This window comes from Asterias amurensis, chromosome 16 (genome assembly GCF_032118995.1).
Source record: "Asterias amurensis chromosome 16, ASM3211899v1".
NCBI lineage: Eukaryota > Metazoa > Echinodermata > Asteroidea > Forcipulatida > Asteriidae > Asterias > Asterias amurensis.
Genome location: NC_092663.1, coordinates 1,212,898 through 1,230,532, shown reverse-complemented (window position 1 = coordinate 1,230,532; position 17,635 = coordinate 1,212,898). Strand labels below are relative to the sequence as shown.

Here is a 17,635-nt window from a genome sequence, read left to right as displayed (position 1 = left end):
TGTTTTCTTTTGAATGCCAATTCTTATTCCGCATTGTGTTATCCCTCATCATATGATCTGTCTAGAAAGGATTTTGTAATAAACGACCGAAAAAAAGAAGGTCCTTTCTCTATGAAACGACCGAAAACATTCGGAAAATAATTTTGCTATGGACGTGACGTGGCGTATAGTGGCCTAGCGGATAAGAACACGGTAACTCAAGCTCTAGGGTTTCTGACCAGCAGAGTGTGGGCTCGGGTCCCGGTTGTGACAAGTTTTACCATGATAATTTACCATACTTGCTTGTCCTTCGGATGGGACATTAAGCTGTTGGTCCTGTGGACTGGGATTGGTAGTGCTCGTGTATGACAACACTTCATGGGCGAGTAGGGGTTAACCCTGTTGTTTGTGGTTCACGTAGCAAGCATCCTTGTTTACAGGTTTCCTCATATCAGGCTTGCGTGGTACAAGATAAAGTTCACCTATAGAGGCCTCTTTGGTTTCATTACCGAAAATATATAACGATAAAGTTTTTTCGAATCAAAGCTGTGAATGGGAGTATGAACAGTGATTTTGATGACTGTACTGTGTTCAAGGCTCTAAGTTGGAGACAAGATTCTTCACAGAAACAATGGATAAGTACTTAGGAATTCAAGCTGGGTCTCACACGTGACTCTCTTTATCTTGATTAAAAGACACTGACGTCGATTTCACGAAACTCTTCCTAACTTAAGATTAATCTTAGGACTTAGGACGAGTCAAAACCCCTGCACTGTAGCATGCAGACTTTAAGATTAATCCTAAGTTAAACTCGAGATAAGACGAGTCCTAACTCTTTGTGAAATGACCCCTGGATAACTTATTGTTTTTTAATACATTAATTATCTAAAGCCGCAACAGGTACTCGGGTAGTTCGGTAGCAGTGTTTACTGATAACCCACGATATCGGGCGATAGTACGGAGTGTGAAAAGCTTCCCTGTGGCTTTTTATCACCAAATAAACCGTACTTTATATGTCGACCGTCTCGTGGAAATAGAATTTTCTAAAGTTAAGACAAAATTTTGCACAGCTTGTCTCCCCAGAAAAATGATATTGACAAAATAGTGAGACTCCATAGAGGGCTACATAGCTCAGTTGGTAGAGCGCTGTCACGTCAATCCGGAGGTCGTTGGTTCAAATGCCGCTCAAATCAACTCTATTTGTTCTACCAAAAACCTAATACAATGGAACAAAATGCTAAATGTGACAAAATAAGTTCTGGATATCTTCTTAGCTTAGGTTTACGTCTCAATTTTGGTTATTGAATGTGTATGTTATTGTATTTAATTTAGTGCCATGAGCACTTTGATATATTTGTGCGCTTTATAACTTTTCATTAAATATTTACAAAACGAAGTTTACAATCTCCGGAAGCGGTACCTCTCACCGCTTGAAATGCTCGGGTTAGAACGCCGCGGTGGACGGTCGCCCCCGTGTCGTTTCAACCGGTACGTTACGCCACAACTCCCGGACTCGGTAACCTACAATGCTTCTTACACGGTAGGGGTGTAACTATTTTGAGCCTTTTCCCTGCCGTTTTCTTAATTATTAATTAACCAGACAGGTGGAATCCCGTTGCTTTGAGTTAAAAAAAGGACAAGAGTTGAACTTTTTAACCCTTTCGTAGCTTCTTGTATGGTTAGTATAGTCTTCAAATTATTGGAATTCTGTTAGTTTTATTTGCCTATGTGTGTAAGCACGGTATACTCAGTATTCGCTTACGGTTCTGGAAATTCGTCTGCTATTATCTCGAATCCAAAAGTTTTTAGAAAGTTAAATTTCAAGGTATAACGACAGTACTCACTGAAACCCAAGCTCTGGTGTACTAATCAGCAGAGGGTGGGTTCGAATCCCAGTCAGGACTTTTGTATAATTGAGCAAGAAACTTTACCTCAATTGCTTTGTTCTTTCGGATTGGATGTGGTAGAGAAATACAATACAAATTCAATATATAAGAAAACATCGAAGGGGATATTAGCAGTTACTGTTTGAGTTTTACGGGGAAGAATATTAACGAAATAGTTGTTTTTATCGAGTTATCCCAAAGCTTTTGGCCAAAAGTATTAAGATCAAATTGATAGTCGAAATGTGTAAAAATTCAATACTTGTAACTTCATATGCCTATGTAGAAAAATCTGCTCAACAAAATGTCTGTCTGAGCGAAAATTTAGAATGGGCACCAGTGACAACATTGCAATCAGAGTGTAATTTTGACTGTGGTAACCTGTTATTCGCTAAGCAAGACTTTCCTGTGCTCAGCACAGGCTTTATGAAATTTGACCCAGTTGATTTTGTTACCTATAGTTCTATCTGCGTAAAGCATTTGTCGAACTTGTTAGTCTAATTGTGATGTATTCTTACTGCTGAAGATAATGTTGATATCATCCACTTACTGAAACCATTACAACTCCAAGGAGGGGATAGGTTAAAGGTCATAGGTTAAAGGTCATGGTGTCGTCATGCAAACGACCCATACAAAGCTGGCAATGTTGACGTGTTGTGGTGACTGTATGCCAAGTTAGCCTAACAATTGATTACTTGATGTCATAATAACGATCCTGCAGACTCTGATTGGTTTGGAAATCAATCCAAACTTGTCATGATCTTTAAGATTATTCTTTATAAAGCTCATCGGTCAGCTGGGATTGTTTGTATTGAAGCCCCCTTCACACGAGAGCAATTTAGCTAGGGTCTCTTGTTAATCACAGCATGGGTTGTAAACTTTTACCAAATGTTCCCTCATGTGAAAATACAATAATGTGTGTAGTGCCCAATGCTCTATAGTAACGCAGGAGGTGCGATACAGTTCTGTCTCTGTGCTGTGTGCGGGAAACATTCAGACATGTTGTCATGTTCCCAGATTATATCACGTTGAATTGTATGCTCTTTTTAACAACATTCTCTTGGTACCAGTCTTCTTTGGATCAAAGGCATTGATGTTCATCTTTGAGAAGGCAATAATAGCTGTATTGAAGTATTCTACCAAGTTACTCAAGGGGTTCAGTATGAACAGTTGTATCACTTTGTGCATCTCAACAAATGCATAAAATAACAAAACTGTGAAGATTTGAGCTCGATTGGTCGTCGAAGTTGCGAGATAATAATGAAAGAAAAGACAACCTTGTCACACGAAGTTGTATGCTTTCAGATGCTTGATTTCGAGACCTCAAAATCGAATTTTGAGGTCTCGAAATCAAAGTCGTGGAAAATTACTTCTTTCTCGAAAATTACAGAGCGAGCCGTTTCTCACAATGTTTTGTACTATCAACATCTCCCCATTACTCGTTACCAAGTAAGGTTTTATGCTAATAATTATTTTGTGCAAGATATGTGAACAGATTTCCTATGGTACATGTACGAGTAGGATTCTACTCTACTCTACTCACTATATAACTGGTACTCTTCACATCGCTGTGTTAAACCAATGCAAAAATAACTGAGTACCAGCATACACCATACCATACACATACACACATACATAATGTACATTACATGTACATTGTACATTACATGTACATTGTACACTGCATGCTCTTGTCCCTCTCGTCCGCCGTCGTCGCAAGCGTCGTCCACAGCTAGTTTTGACGCGGATTTGGTGATTTATGATGCCGATCCGAAACATTGATGGACATCTTTTCTCGGTAAGAAGTTGATTTTGTGCACGGTGGTCTTAACTGGTCACTCTCAAATTTTTAAATGATCAACATCAATTATTTTATATCAGATACTTAATTAATTAAGACTTCCATTATCAAATAACATGTCATGTTCATCCATGGAGGTATAATTCTACCTCCATGGTTCATCCTACAATAGTATCCTAGCCCCATATAATAATGAATAGGCTAGTTGGCCTTAGCTTTCGATCCAATCCGGACCTTCTTCAGAGGCATAAAACAAGTACAAACAAATACATATCCATTTATAGAAAAAGAGAGGGGGAAAGGGATTAAGGAAAGGATCCAGATGTTCTGAGAAGAACAGGTGGGAAGTGCGAAAAGACCCATATAATAATAATGATAATAAAATATCAATCAATATACTGTCATACATGCCATAAACATGGCCCAACCCAGTGGATTGTACCGATTTATTGGGCTAGGTCATCCCTTATTCTTATTCTTATTCTTATTCTTTATTTGGCCATTAAACAATAACAATATACAAACAGACAGTATGTAAAATAAATAATATAAAAACAAAAGTAAATACAAAGCAAGACAAACAGTACGGCACAGGAAATTACAAAACAACCCTAATGTGATGGCCAGCCCCCCGATTTCACGAAACTCATCGCAAGTAGCGGCGCATCGTAGGGTTTGCGATGCGTCGCAGACCTAAGACACGTCGCGGCTGCGACGAGTTCCACAATCCATTTCACCAAACACGTCGTAAGCGCGACGAGTCACAATACAAACTATTCTCAATCTTAATAAAAACAACCTTTTGGACGAGGATGAACTGCTAAAGTTATGCGGCTGTTTTATGTTATTTACAGCTTGGTCATGAAACAGTCGTGTATTATAGTTCATTCAAGTAGGCAGTTTCAGTAAAATTAAATGCAGGTGATTTTTTTCTCTGACAAGATGTGGTCTGTTAAGGTGTATTATATGGAGGCAAAATCAATTTAATATTTTGAAATCTATTGTTTGGTTGCAGAGATATAAGGTTTTTAATGAGCGTGGATCGTCCAAAAAACGTACCTGTGTTCAAGTTCAATTTGTTATGTTTTTCTTCATATCGGCCACGGCCAAGTTTAACGCACAGCCTATGGCAAAAGAGGGCGCACTATATGACAAGCTCCCTCTACCAATGGGGAGGTTTGCAGACTGTGCGATGTACATGTACACGTGCGTATTTAGGACAACTTTGCAAGAAATGGTTGAACAAAACCTCTCGGAGGGAGAAGAATATACAAAATCAAATTACACCAAATTTTCACAAGTTAATCTTAAAAGTATGGGAATTAGCACTGACAAAGTTGCATTCAATTTTGATAATTATCTCAGGAAGAAATCTTGATTAAAAAAACGGAAAACGCCGACAAAAATACATGTAGGTTTTCATGGTAAAAGCTATGCGACTAGATGTACCATGTGCGGAGTTTTATTGGCTACACGATGATGTAATCGTTATCTCATTTTGTGTAAACATATGCTCCCTCATCGTAAAAAACCATCTTCGGGCTTCTTCGGCTCTTTCCGAAGATTTCCGAAATCCGTTGTCCACGGGGTTCAAAGGTGACGTCATGCACAAACGAATGGGCGCTACACGCGAGGCCAAGAATCCGGTTTCTGTCGTTGCTCTCTATTTTTTACAATATCTCCAAAACTATTTATCTGATTTCAAAACTTTTTGAAATGTAAGCACGAGGAGAGAATGCTCCTGCCTGCTGTCAAGTCTCATAGTTGTGAGTTGTACAAAATGTGAGTTATGATTTACTACATTTCGTTCTTTTTTTTCGGGGCTGTGTGTGTGTGTGTTTTGGTACACGTGAAATCAACTTGATGAAACTGCCTAATTCAAGATGGCAGACACTCAACCATTTCGGACCAGCGTTTAGGTTTGGGTTGTTTTGGTTGGTTTATACTTATTAATTGGTTGAGTTGTTTAAGTTTGTGTGTACTTTGTTATGCCTGTGTTTGTTTTCTTTTACCCGTCCTTTTTTTTGGGGGGGGGGGAAGGTAAATTTCCATTTGTTGTCTAGTGTCTTCCCGATTGGTTCACGGAAGTTACATGTGGTAATTGTTATGTCCTTTCATGCATTTTGTGCGTAAACAAATGAAACATAGCATTCTTACGACGACCCTATGGGTAGTCGTAACTTACAACGTGTTCTTCCCCGTTGTCAAGGAACTTACGATGTATCCAATGCACCATAACTTTGATGAAATGGATTTCATACGCAGCGCAACTTACGACGTGTAACCGGTCGCAACTTGCACTTGCGACGCGTCGCAGCGCTTCGTGAAATCAGGGGCAGGATCAACAAAAGTATAATTAAACACTCTGTAGCTCGAACACCTGTTAATCCACTCACATAGGGAGGCAAACTCACTATATTATATACTCTCTTTGGAAAAATAAAAACAATTAAAAGTAAATATAAATAATCTGTATACACAAAGCACAACTTGAAACAACAAAACCAAAAACAAACACCAGAAATTAGACAAGCAAATAAATAAATAAATAACCAAATTGTTAATCAAAACAATGTAAACAAAAAGTAACAATAAGTAAATGAATAAATAGTTGGAAAGGTACATGTAACAAGAAATACAGCAACAAATAAATCAAAATATGGATGGATAAACAAAAAAATAGGTCAATAAATAAACAGACAAATTGATAAAATAACAACGCAAGCAACGAAAAGTTAATCAAACTAACTCCTTTTCCAACATACATACCTTTACATCAATAAAAGGATGATTAAATATGAATAAAGCAATCAAAACAACCGATCAATTAATAAACAAATAATAAATAAACCAGAAATTAGATAAGCAAATAAATATTTAAATTAATAAATAACAAAAATTTTGATATTTTATTTCTGAGTTACATGCACTCATCCGTCTATCTATCCACTCATTCATTCATTCACCCATTTTTTTACTTTATTATATCCAACTGCAGGTATAAATGTAGAAATCAACCTTCAAGCAGTACTGGACTACCATGAAATAATGCAACTACTCCTCCGTCCCACTAGCCTTTTGTCAAGGCCTTCGTGGCTTAGACACTAGTTTGGTAGAGCCGTGATTCGAAGCGCCTGGAAGGGGATATTTGCAGGCTGGTCAAACCTTCCAGTCATTTTGAATGCGGATCTATGAAGCAATGAAGGCTACAGTCCCCCTGGTGGTACACAAGAGTATCAGACCAGTTGTCAGTAAAAGTTCTCATGCACACTGCATAGTCTCTACAGATTTTAAATATTGTGGGACAGAAACCTCATTTCATATTTGGGGAAAACAACAAAAGTATACAAAAATCACATACCCATGTCAAAATGTTACTTTTGACATGAATACTACAAAATACAGTATGTTCAAGTTGCAGTTAATGTTAAAAAATGTTTATTTTGTACTTGTGTAAAACGCGTTTAAAAAACTCAATCATATTATGCGCCTTGAACACCCAGCAGGGTGGATATGTGCGCATTTTAAGTCTTATTATTACTATTATTATTATTTAAAGGCAGTGGACACTATTGGATAATTACTCAAAATAATGATTAGCATAAAACCTTTCTTGAGTAATGGGGAGAGGTTGATAGTATAAAACAAGGTGAGAAACGGCTTCCTCTGATGTGCCTTAGTTTTTGAGAAAAAAAGGTTTGTTATTTTATGCATATGTTGAGATACACCAACTGTGAAGGCTAGTCTTTGACAATTACCAATAGTCTCCACTGCCTTTAAATAATGATAGTCCATTATACTATAATGTATGTTACATGAAACAGTTTCCTAGCTACTACTAGACCATTTTTATATTATTTGGATGTTGATATCAATGACCAAATGTCATGGTTGAAAATAATAATAATAAAGCATGCAAAAACATTCAATGTAACTTTTAAAGGCACTGGACACCTTTGGTAACCAGTCTTCTCACTTGGTGTATGTCAACATAATGCACACAAAACAAACCTGTGAAAATTTTATTCATTCGGTCGTTGAAGTTGCGAGAGTATAATGGAGGATAAAACACCCTTGTTGCTCAAGTTATGTGCTTTTAGATGCAAAATTCTAGCTTGAATTCAATCAAATATTTGAGTGAGAAATTTTTGTTCTTCTCACAAACTACGTTATTTCAGAGGGAGCCATTTCTCACAATGTTATATACTATCAACAGCTCACCTTTACCTGTTACCAAGTTAATTACCAATAGTGTTCAGTGCCTTTAATATGGGAATAAAAGGGTAGCGACAGGTTGTAACGTGTGATCGGCTTGAGCGCATGGCAATGACCCTGCAAGGTTTAAACGGACATTTATCAATGAGTCACTACTTTTTTATTCCGAATCATAAATGCCCTTTTGTTAAAAAACATTACAAAAATACAATTACAGACACTTTGACCGTTTAAAATTTGAGTTTTGAAATAATGTTGTTTAAAATGTTCAACACATTTTCACACAAAAACGGTTTTTGGGATACATAACTTTGAGTGAGCAATGAATGCTCACCCATATTAGGACCTTGGTCAGACAATTTTCTCACAAGAAAAAGGTTTAAGTTCAAAACAATTTTAAGTTGGAAGCACTTTCTATTATTATGACAGATTTCTGTTAAATGCATAGAGCTATATATATTGATGTGACTAGAGCGCTAACACCCCATTATACACGCATTAAAGTTTTGAAGCCGTGTCGGCGCATCAAATGTTCATGTACAAACGAATACAAAAAAGCTTGATATTTTGTACGGCAATTGTACGGCTATTTGCATGATAGTGCATTTGTTATTTTCTATGTATCATCGAACCAAAAGGTGCAGCGAATGTAAACGCACAATCTGCTGATGACATCCAAACTGCGAGCGTCATTTGCGTCATGTTTAAAAGGCATGTATACTATTTTAAGTTTTTGTAGCGCAGACAGACGCTAATGGGCAGTTGCGTACGAAAGGGCACACGCCGAATTAAAAAAAAAAAGTCAATGTGAATTAAAATCTTGTCATAGTCATGCAACACATTAAACATGTCTGTGCCCAGGGTGGCTTCAAAACACAGAGCAAGTAGCGCTATATACATGTAAATGTAGATTATTATTATTATTATTATTATTATTATTATTCAGTATGTATAGCTCTATGGTTAAACGCGACCTTTATATTTGTTTATGTGATTATTTGACATTAATATGTGGAACTCAGTTGTGTAATTGCGATGGATTTTTTTAATAAACCTGTTTTATATTAAATTGAATTAATTTTGTCAACTTTAATTTGCATTGCATTGATTAAGGTTCTTCCTCTTTAATGCTTTATTCTGGCCCTATGCTTTAGCACTGTGTAGGATTCTGGCCCTATGCTTTAGCATTGAGTAGGATTCTGGCCCTATGCTTTAGCATTGAGTAGGATTCTGGCCCTATGCTTTAGCATTGAGTAGGATTCTGGCCCTATGCTTTAGCACTGTGTAGGATTCTGTCCCTATGCTTTAGCACTGTGTAGGATTCTGTCCCTATGCTTTAGCATTGAGTAGGATTCTGGCCCTATGCTTTAGCACTGTGTAGGATTCTGGCCCTATGCTTTAGCACTGAGTAGGATTCTGGCCCTATGCTTTAGCACTGTGTAGGATTCTGTCCCTATGCTTTAGCATTGAGTAGGATTCTGGCCCTATGCTTTAGCACTGTGTAGGATTCTGTCCCTATGCTTTAGCACTGTGTAGGATTCTGTCCCTATGCTTTAGCATTGAGTAGGATTCTGGCCCTATGCTTTAGCACTGTGTAGGATTCTGGCCCTATGCTTTAGCATTGAGTAGGATTCTGGCCCTATGCTTTAGCATTGAGTAGGATTCTGGCCCTATGCTTTAGCACTGTGTAGGATTCTGTCCCTATGCTTTAGCATTGAGTAGGATTCTGGCCCTATGCTTTAGCACTGTGTAGGATTCTGGCCCTATGCTTTAGCATTGAGTAGGATTCTGGCCCTATGCTTTAGCATTGAGTAGGATTCTGGCCCTATGCTTTAGCACTGTGTAGGATTCTGTCCCTATGCTTTAGCACTGTGTAGGATTCTGTCCCTATGCTTTAGCATTGAGTAGGATTCTGGCCCTATGCTTTAGCACTGTGTAGGATTCTGGCCCTATGCTTTAGCATTGAGTAGGATTCTGGCCCTATGCTTTAGCATTGAGTAGGATTCTGGCCCTATGCTTTAGCACTGTGTAGGATTCTGTCCCTATGCTTTAGCATTGAGTAGGATTCTGGCCCTATGCTTTAGCATTGAGTAGGATTCTGGCCCTATGCTTTAGCACTGTGTAGGATTCTGGCCCTATGCTTTAGCATTGAGTAGGATTCTGGCCCTATGCTTTAGCACTGTGTAGGATTCTGGCCCTATGCTTTAGCATTGAGTAGGATTCTGTCCCTATGCTTTAGCACTGTGTAGGATTCTGTCCCTATGCTTTAGCATTGAGTAGGATTCTGGCCCTATGCTTTAGCACTGTGTAGGATTCTGGCCCTATGCTTTAGCATTGAGTAGGATTCTGGCCCTATGCTTTAGCATTGAGTAGGATTCTGGCCCTATGCTTTAGCACTGTGTAGGATTCTGGCCCTATGCTTTAGCATTGAGTAGGATTCTGGCCCTATGCTTTAGCACTGTGTAGGATTCTGGCCCTATGCTTTAGCATTGAGTAGGATTCTGTCCCTATGCTTTAGCACTGTGTAGGATTCTGTCCCTATGCTTTAGCATTGAGTAGGATTCTGGCCCTATGCTTTAGCACTGTGTAGGATTCTGGCCCTATGCTTTAGCATTGAGTAGGATTCTGGCCCTATGCTTTAGCATTGAGTAGGATTCTGGCCCTATGCTTTAGCACTGTGTAGGATTCTGGCCCTATGCTTTAGCATTGAGTAGGATTCTGGCCCTATGCTTTAGCACTGTGTAGGATTCTGGCCCTATGCTTTAGCATTGAGTAGGATTCTGGCCCTATGCTTTAGCATTGAGTAGGATTCTGGCCCTATGCTTTAGCACTGTGTAGGATTCTGGCCCTATGCTTTAGCATTGAGTAGGATTCTGGCCCTATGCTTTAGCACTGTGTAGGATTCTGGCCCTATGCTTTAGCATTGAGTAGGATTCTGGCCCTATGCTTTAGCACTGTGTAGGATTCTGGCCCTATGCTTTAGCATTGAGTAGGATTCTGGCCCTATGCTTTAGCACTGTGTAGGATTCTGGCCCTATGCTTTAGCATTGAGTAGGATTCTGGCCCTATGCTTTAGCACTGTGTAGGATTCTGGCCCTATGCTTTAGCATTGAGTAGGATTCTGGCCCTATGCTTTAGCACTGTGTAGGATTCTGGCCCTATGCTTTAGCATTGAGTAGGATTCTGGCCCTATGCTTTAGCACTGTGTAGGATTCTGGCCCTATGCTTTAGCATTGAGTAGGATTCTGGCCCTATGCTTTAGCACTGTGTAGGATTCTGGCCCTATGCTTTAGCATTGAGTAGGATTCTGGCCCTATGCTTTAGCATTGAGTAGGATTCTGGCCCTATGCTTTAGCACTGTGTAGGATTCTGGCCCTATGCTTTAGCATTGAGTAGGATTCTGTCCCTATGCTTTAGCATTGAGTAGGATTCTGGCCCTATGCTTTAGCACTGTGTAGGATTCTGGCCCTATGCTTTAGCATTGAGTAGGATTCTGTCCATATGCTTTAGCACTGTGTAGATTGTGGTCCTATTGCTTTAACATTGTGTAGGATTCTGTCCCTATGCTTTAGCATTGAGTAGCATTCTCTGACACTTTCGTCATAAAAACTCATGCTATTCTGCAAACACATTATAATGATCCATGATTAAAAAGGCAGAGGGCGCCCTATCTAGCCCTCCGTTGGTTTTAGCAATCATTGGTTTTGTACAGTACTATATGGAGTAGAGCAGAAAGCACAGAGGTCAATGAGTAGTGTAGAATCCTACTTCGCCTGTGTGGTAAAATTTTTGTTAACATATCTTGCAGGGTATATCTGTGCTGTGTGCGGGAAACATTCAGACATGTTGTCATGTTCCCAGATTATATCACGTTGAATTGTATGCTCTTTTTAACAACATTCTCTTGGTACCAGTCTTCTTTGGATCAAAGGCATTGATGTTCATCTTTGAGAAGGCAATAATAGCTGTATTGAAGTATTCTACCAAGTTACTCAAGGGGTTCAGTATGAACAGTTGTATCACTTTGTGCATCTCAACAAATGCATAAAATAACAAAACTGTGAAGATTTGAGCTCGATTGGTCGTCGAAGTTGCGAGATAATAATGAAAGAAAAGACAACCTTGTCACACGAAGTTGTATGCTTTCAGATGCTTGATTTCGAGACCTCAAAATCGAATTTTGAGGTCTCGAAATCAAAGTCGTGGAAAATTACTTCTTTCTCGAAAATTACAGAGCGAGCCGTTTCTCACAATGTTTTGTACTATCAACATCTCCCCATTACTCGTTACCAAGTAAGGTTTTATGCTAATAATTATTTTGAGTAATTACCAATAGTGTCCGCTGCCTTTACCAGTTAGGGGTGTACTGTGGGGGCCAATTAAGCACCCCAAATACACCTGTTGGGTGTTTGATGTAATTGCCCGGGAAGCAATTAGGGACTTCCTGATTTTGAGTTAGTATTGTTTGATATTTCACAGAGGAGGTTTGAGTTAACCCCGTAATTTGATGATTAGTGCAACTGCAATTATTATATTTTCAACAAAGAAAATACCTTTAACAGTCCTCGTTTGCAGTCTAGTCTTAGAACAAGGCATTTAGTGAACACGTTCCTTTGATTATTACTTCAAAACAATTGACAGTCACTTTGACACGAATAACCGCAGAGCAAAGAGTTTGATTTACGTCAAAAGGACAACTCAGAACAAATAATGAGGGTCCAGTTACATAAAGCCTGTTGCATAAAAACTTGTTTGCTATGAAGCCTGCAGAGAAACTTTGTGAACAGGGAAGACAGTTTATCGATAACAGTGAATTTCAGTGTCTAACATTTTTAGAGGTAAGCCAGGAAAGGGTTGATGTAATGGTTCTAAAAGACAATTAATTATAATAGCAGTTACTGTTTGAGTTTAAAGGGGAAGAATGTTAACGAATTAGTTGTTTTTATCGAGTTATCCCAAAGCTTTTTGCCAGTAGGGAAGATCAAATTGATAGTCGAAATGTGTAAAAAATTCAATACTTGTAACTTCATAAAGCCTGTTGCTTAAAAAAGTGTTTGCCATGAAGCCTGCAGGGAAACTTTGTGAATAGGGAAGACAGTGTAGCCACGAAGACAGCTCTGATTGTTTTTTTCCCAGGACATGGGTGCAAAAATATATATTACCAGCCATGGAATATTATAAAGTTACCATGTTGCTACGAATGGTATCTTTGGTCGTTTATTGCTTAGCTAAGAAATTTGCTAAGCAGAATTTTCTGCTTAACAGCTTTGTATTGAGCTCAGATAAGATCCGTTTACCCTCCAACAGATAACCCAGTGCTGCAGGAATACTGTCTTGTTGACTTGTTACAACTCTGACATTTTTTAGTTGCCTGTGTACAAAACCCAGTTTCTGTGATGTGGCAATATTACTATTATTGTTATTAGAGAAGAAATGCAGATCGGTTTGGGAGAAACAAGAGGCTGATACAAAGGAAGCTTACTCCAATGTGTGGATCTCGATAGAACACCTGCAAGCAATAATGACAAGTCAGACAAAGACTTAGACTCTCTCTCAAGAAGTGGGTCATTATATTATGAATCCCCTCCTCTAGTCTCTTCTCAAGGTTCTTATAAAGAAACCCTCATAGTATCCCGTAGGGCATACAGCTTGTCGTTAATTTGCGTGAACAAATTAAACCTTTTGCACACCGAAACGTTTCGATTTCATCGATGACTCGTCTCTAGTCGTTTCCGAAGCCGGCAAATCGCAGCCAGATGCGGCCGACCGGGCAAGAAATGGACTCCATATTTGTGTAGCTGCGCGTAAACGAGTTGAGGGGCCTACACCCTGTTCGCTCTGCTCTTGATACGCTTCCTCCGTGGGTCTTGAGTTGTTCACGTATACTACACCAGCTACTAATACCCGTTGACGTATTTCCCAACAAGACACTTACTGGGTCTTAGTGACGTGTAGATTGATAACTAGTCCATTCTATCACTTTTACCTGTCATAAAAATCCCAGTAAGTCGGTCATAGATTGTTCTTGATTATTTACTTTCCCACAGTGTTCTACTCATCACGTTTCATTCTACCGATTATCGAATCATATCTCGTATTGTATCATTTACCACACACGATCCCGTGAGAATTGTAAACTCTGTACTTAGCGGCAGGCTTAAGCAAAGAGAAAGAACAAGTTTCAAAGAGCTGACTTCATGTTGTCGTCACCTATTTCGATTTTGCGCTCTTTCTGTACATCAGTGCATGCGTCAATAAACGGTATTTACTGTGGTTATCGTCTAAACAAGAGCTAAAGGTCTAGATACGTCTCTTGTAAAATGTTTACCTTCATCATCAACTACACATCCGTGACTTTCCTATCAAGTATTAACCGGAAGTAATCCGCACGACGTCCGCAAACGCAAACATCTGCACCGCCATGAGTTACACCTGTTTGTGTGGCACTTAACCGCGATCCTCGTGACCAAGAAAAACAAATTAGTTCGACCCCTCGCTTTGTTGTCCGCAAGACTCATCGGGAAGTCTTTCCCCTGGGTATAAGGATGCCTCGTGGCACGATGTCTCTTCTCACCCTTGACGAAATACAGTTATTATTGTTTTCAAGAGTGCGTGGCAAACGTCTTGAATCCTTAACTACAGGTATTCTTTCTTTCACCAAAGGAAAGTTTGAATGCAATCAAGAAAGCTAGATATTGATGTGACGTCATATACTGTCTTGTGATGAAATGATTTGCCCGAAGCTAAAATGATGAATGCCAACAGTTTATGTTGGTTTGTGATTCATGTAGCTATGCATTATGATGGTGATTTATGTTTGATGTATTGAAGTACTGTTGTTGTTGAGATGTTTACGTCTCTGAAACATATTGTCATATAAACCATATCATATTGAAACCATAGATCAATGTCTCTATCCTCGCTCCTAAGCTTATTTAATAACAATGGTTTGTAGTTAAGGTAGCCACACATGGTGAAGTATGTTTGAATGTATTGTCGTGACGTCATTTGTTGTTGTTTAGGTGATTCAGTCTTTGAAATGTCTCCCATAAGCTATGTCTGAGTCCAAGAATGGACTCGGCTTAGACCACCACCAATCCATGTATGCATATTCGCTATGAAGGTGAAGAATGTTTCATGTGTTATAGTCTATGAAATGTCTTGTAGCATAAAGCAAGGTATCGGTCCTTACCGCATGCCCCAAGCTTGTACTTGCTCTTTGCTTGCTGTCAATGTCAACTTGTACCAGTACTATAAGCTTATGAATACCACGTTAGTTATCTTATCAGTTTTCTGTATATCGGTGATTGGAATAGGCTAGCCAAGCGTACGCATGACCACGATAAATGCCCAGAGGGGGTGACATAACCGAGAAGTATTGCCGGGGATCCCTGCACCGAATCACCCCTAAGGAGAGGCGGGGAGTAACCAGTCTACATGCCCCGGAGGCAGGCTCCAATCATCGGCTGGGAATACGACGTCTGTCGTCGCCCCCTCGATTGAGCCGTAGGTTTAATCTTATCCAAACTTGGGAAGATTAAGTGGGGATTAGAGTGAGTCTGGTATCTTGTATGTATGGATAAGCATTGCTATATCAGGGCTATTGTTTTATCATGATTGACGGCTCAAACCAAGACAGACTTTAAATGACAGTTAGTTTGACATTGAACATTGGTTATTCACGTTTGTACAGCGAATATCAATGCTCTGTTTTCGCAATTGGACATTGAAAATTCACATAGGTTTGTACAGCGAATGTGTTGTTTCAGAAAGATAGCAACATGATACTAGAGTTCGATAGTGGACAGTGGGCATTCACATAGGTTTTTACAGCGAATATCAATGTTGCTTTTGTCGAAATTGGATATTGGACAGTCATAGGTTTGTACAGCGAATGTGTTGTTTTTGAATGACAGCGCCTTGATCTATAGTGTCTATATGATATGCGCGCTTTATAAGAACTTTGTATAAATATAGGACATTGGGCATTCGCAAAGGTTTACACAGTGTATCAATGATACTTTTTCGGTATTGTACATTTGATATTCATATAGATAGGTTTGTACAGTACATTTCATTGTTACTTTTTCGATATTGGACATTGGACACTGACATTGAAACTAAAAAACAATAACAAAAACATCTTTTTGCTCGTCAAAGTGTCGACGCAACTTTTGATTCTCAACTTGAAGTACCTCTAACCCTTGTTACAACGTACTGTCATAGTCAACGTGCAAGTTTTCGAACAAACATCTACACACCTGTTTTATACTCGACAGGTCCGGAGGGAAGCCCCATCCATCAATTAGGGTGTTTGTTCTCATACACCAAACCCCCTTAGCCTTACTCACCTTACCTTACCCCACTGGGTGGAAGTAAGGTACATACGGGACATAGGGACCGGATTCAACTGGGTGTGGTCATCTTCACGTTTCCATAAATTTGTCGAGGATGTAAATTTCAAAAAAGTGTCTTTTTTTGTCACAAGAATCAAACTAGATAAATCTTCAGACGAACCGTTTAACAGCAAAAGGTTCGATTTTTTTAACAGGGCCCAATTTTATAGAGCTGCTTTCAACAGATTGCTTATCAGGTTTCAACTAAGCACAATGTTGGTGTGCTAAGCAACTTGTTGTGCTTAAGCAGCTTTATGAAATTGTGCCCTTTGCGTTGTTTGGAAGAGGGACAACAACACATTGTTAACTGTTTTGTGTTCACTGTATGGGTGCCGTTCATTGGTCTTACTTCTTTTGAATCAACTTAAACCGTCTTCTTGATGTTTATGTTAACGTTTTCAAACAAACCGTGTCAAATCACGTTTAAAGGTTTATGAAATCAACTCAGTATTGGTTGCTTTCAAATTAAAGTTGTTATCCAGCCTCGTTTTCAATGCGAATAAACCCATGTTTTCCCATCATGCATTGTGTTCCCATCATGCATTACTATCTCTCTTACCACTCAGTGGATCAGACATAGGCGGCCTAGATCAGTCAGTATTATAAAAAGCCATGACGTCACCTTCTAGTTTGACATTCAGAACTACTCGACTGATGTCTGTTTTAATTTGATATAACCATGGGAACCATAAGCGTTTTCGCGCGGTTTATGAGGTTTCATTCCTTCATCTTTTATTCAAAGCATACCCATCCTTGACCCATAACCCCATTGACTGTCATATCCCGGTGTTTAAAATCAGCCACTGATAGTCGACGGAAATCAATTGAAGGTGAGAACATGACTATTACGCTATCTTAAAGGAAACTGTAGCAATGGTCTAGTCCCAAGTGGTAGACGCCTCATGTGGATCAAGGGGGTTCGAATCTAGCCAGAAAATGCCCCCCATATTATTGAAGATGTTGTGGGGAGTGTTACCCAGCACCGAAACCAGATTGGATCCTTATCGCTGGTGCTCCACCTCCACTCAACAAGTGAGACAGATTAACTAATAGGTGGGCTCGGATTACTACTGTCACTGGTATCCTTCAAAGCGCCAGTCTGTATTATAAATCCAATAGTTCATTATTTTACGTCTTTATGCGAACCACATTAAGACATCATGATTGTTGAGGGGTTGGGCCGAGACAAGATTGATTGATGTTTTATAATATTATTAGATGGTTTATGACTGTAAATATACGCACTTTACACATCACCTCGGGAACATGGTGCACATGTAATGAGAAATCTCGATTTAGAAAGTGTATGTTTCGAATCATAGTACCATGTTTTACACCAATCGGAGCGTGTACTGAACTGA

The 17,635-nt window shown here is 39.1% G+C and overlaps 1 protein-coding gene and 1 long non-coding RNA gene across 2 annotated transcripts in view; one reads left to right on the top strand and one right to left on the bottom strand.

The window, feature by feature from the left end:
• The window catches only part of LOC139949019 (uncharacterized), a 59,456-nt gene that overhangs the window by 32,379 nt on the left and 9,442 nt on the right, over window positions 1–17,635 (bottom strand). The window lies entirely within an intron of this gene.
• LOC139949232 (uncharacterized) lies at window positions 3,380–8,952 on the top strand. Its single transcript, XR_011787525.1, has 2 exons — window positions 3,380–3,660; window positions 6,662–8,952. It is a non-coding gene; the product is annotated as an uncharacterized lncRNA (long non-coding RNA).